Source organism: Mobula hypostoma, chromosome X1 (assembly GCF_963921235.1).
Source record: "Mobula hypostoma chromosome X1, sMobHyp1.1, whole genome shotgun sequence".
NCBI classification, from domain to species: domain Eukaryota; kingdom Metazoa; phylum Chordata; class Chondrichthyes; order Myliobatiformes; family Myliobatidae; genus Mobula; species Mobula hypostoma.
In genome coordinates this window covers 56318624-56321271 of record NC_086128.1, presented here as the reverse complement: position 1 = coordinate 56321271, position 2648 = coordinate 56318624, and the positions used below count along the sequence as shown (strand labels likewise).

Here is a 2648-nt window from a genome sequence, read left to right as displayed (position 1 = left end):
GAGCTTAGGTTGTTTTCTCTGCAGAGAAAAAGGCTGAGAGAACAACAGAAATTTGTAAGATTATGAAAGCCGGAGATAAATTAGATTACTGGAATATTTTCCCCTGTGCTGGAATTGTATAATACTGTACATCATGCATTTGATGTATTGAAAGAATTAAATTCACAGAAGATGTGCAGGGCATGTTTCCAACACGTGAAGTGGTGTGTGCCTGCAATGCAGTCAGGGATGGTGATAGGTGGTTAAGGGGCTCTTAGCTGTGCACATGAATCTGCAGAGAATGGAGATTCAGTTAGGCATTCGGTTACTTGTTTAATTTGTTCAACACAATATAGTGGGCCAAAGGTCCTGTTCCTGTACAATATTCCCCAAAGGAGAAATTAGCATTTAATTATCCCAAGATTCAACACATCCTGGGGCAGGAAATTTTGCTGCGCCCTCCTACAACCAATGGGCAGCAACTTATTAAAACCAAACTGTCTTTACTGCTCTTGATACTGCCTTTATATATTTCCATTGTTTGCAGTGTTTTTCATGTGTATTAGGTTCATGTGATTAAAACCATCACACACTTTCTGGGTCAGACACAGAGTGAAGATCCTCTGTTCCTGTCCCACTGAAGATGACGTGAAAAGGAGAAATTTGAGACGGGAAGAGAACGCTTGCACTGTCTCTGCATTCAACACCTTGAGGCAACTTCTGTGTTATTGGACATGCTGTTTGTCGGTGAGTTCTCCATCGACTAAACCGCGTGGGAAATAAGAGCGGGGAGGAAAATTCTCACCCAGTGTCTGAGTAAGAGGGGACTATCCACAAAGAAACATTCTGGAGAGACAAAGGCTGAGGGAAGACCCAAGAGAAACTTGTAAGATTATGATGGGCAGAGATAGAATAGACTGCTGGAATATTTTCCCCTGTGCTGGAATTGTATAATACTGGATATCATGCGTTTGATGTGAAAGGAGTAAATTCACAGAAAATGTGCAGGGCATGTGTAATAGAGGGCTTTGTGTAAAGCTAAGGTATTACTAAGATAGGGAGATGTTTGGCACAGCTTTGTGGGCCGAATGGCCTGTGTTGTGCTGTATGTTTCTATGTTATTTTTTTATGTTTCCAGCATATGAAGTAGTGTGTGCCCGTAATCCAGTCAGGGATGGTGATTGGTGGTTCAGAGGTTCTTCGCTGTGCACATGAATCTGCTGGGAATGGAGATTCAGTCAGGCATTCATTTACTTGTTTAATTTGTTCAACACAATATAGTGGGCCAAAGGTCCTGTTCCTGTACAATATTCCCCAAAGGAGAAATTAGCATTTAATTATCCCAAGATTCGACACATCCTGGGGCAGGAAATTTTGCTCCGCCCTCCTACAACCAATGGGCAGCAACTTATTAAAACCAAACTGTCTTTACTGCTCTTGATACTGCCTTTATATATTTCCATTGTTTGTTTTAACTTCTGTTGATAGACTTGGGACAAGGCCAGTTCTCCAATTGATGACGAATGTCTGCTCCTGAGTATACCATGCACGGTTCTGGACCTCATTTCCTTGGATCAGACCGCAGCAGGTGAACTGTTCACCACAAAGGTACGTTTCAGGAAATCCACAATCTCTTTCCACTGTGTTCCTCGTCCTGTTGCAGCTGTGACAGTCCATCTACAATTCTGATGGATGAGCAGCAAGACAAGGAATCTCATACAGTGGGAACCCAGACAAGCCTTTCTCTCCTGTTTGAAAATTTTGATTGAATCTTGTACAGCAGGACTGCCAATCATGGATTAAATCCAGAAAGGCGCACAGTCGTGCACCGAGCAACAATTGCCTAGCTTTGAAATTTCTTTCCACAGGGTTCCCTGTCCTGTTGCAGGGGTTGCAGCCTTTCAAAACGGAAGGTGCAGTCGGGCGAGGATTCATGATAGGAACCAAGACAAGCCTTCGTACCCTGCTGGATGCCCCTGGAACATTAGTTACAGGGACTGAGGGTTTGGCAGTGGGACTGTCAAACGTGGCTTAAATTGGGAAAGAGCTGTTTCAGACTCTCACTGTCAGAACTGTCTGCGATTCCAATTTCCATACCATCTGGGTTAGACCCACACTTGGAGCACCACACACAGTTCCATCCTCCATAATCCCCAGTCAGTACTCCAGGAGCACTGTGCACAGTTCCTTCCTCCCTGTGCCTGGGTCAGAAACACTGGAAGCACAGTGCATGTGTGGGAAATTGGAAAACTTGTTCTTAAACATTCTGATCTCCTTCCACTCTCTGGAATACCAGCAAGCAATCATTCCCACCTCCCTGCCCATCCACCCCCACCTCTCACACCCAGAACCTTCAACCTTACAGAGTGACTGCAGAGGAAGAGATGTGGCATGAGAAACAACCTGTTGAATCAGTTTATTACTTGCATCAGCATCCCAGGCACACAGCATCAGAAATGCAGCAATCCCAGGTAAATATAACAAATTATGGACCACAGTGCAGTGCAGGAACAGGCTACTCAGCCCACGATGTTGTGATGAACTTTTAACCACCTTCTACTTGCACAACGTCCACATAAAATGGTTCCAACACGTGAAGTGGTGTGTGCCTGTAATCCAGTCAGTGATGGTGATAGGTGGTTAAGGGGCTCTTAGCTGTGCACATGAAT

At 44.4% G+C, this 2648-nt stretch overlaps 1 long non-coding RNA gene across 1 annotated transcript; it reads left to right on the top strand.

Moving 5' to 3' along the window:
• The first annotated feature begins 320 nt into the window (after nt 1–320).
• On the top strand, nt 321–1981 carry LOC134340470 (uncharacterized). Its single transcript, XR_010016564.1, has 3 exons — nt 321–726; nt 1468–1587; nt 1848–1981. It is a non-coding gene; the product is annotated as an uncharacterized LOC134340470 (long non-coding RNA).
• Nucleotides 1982–2648: the final 667 nt, after the last annotated feature.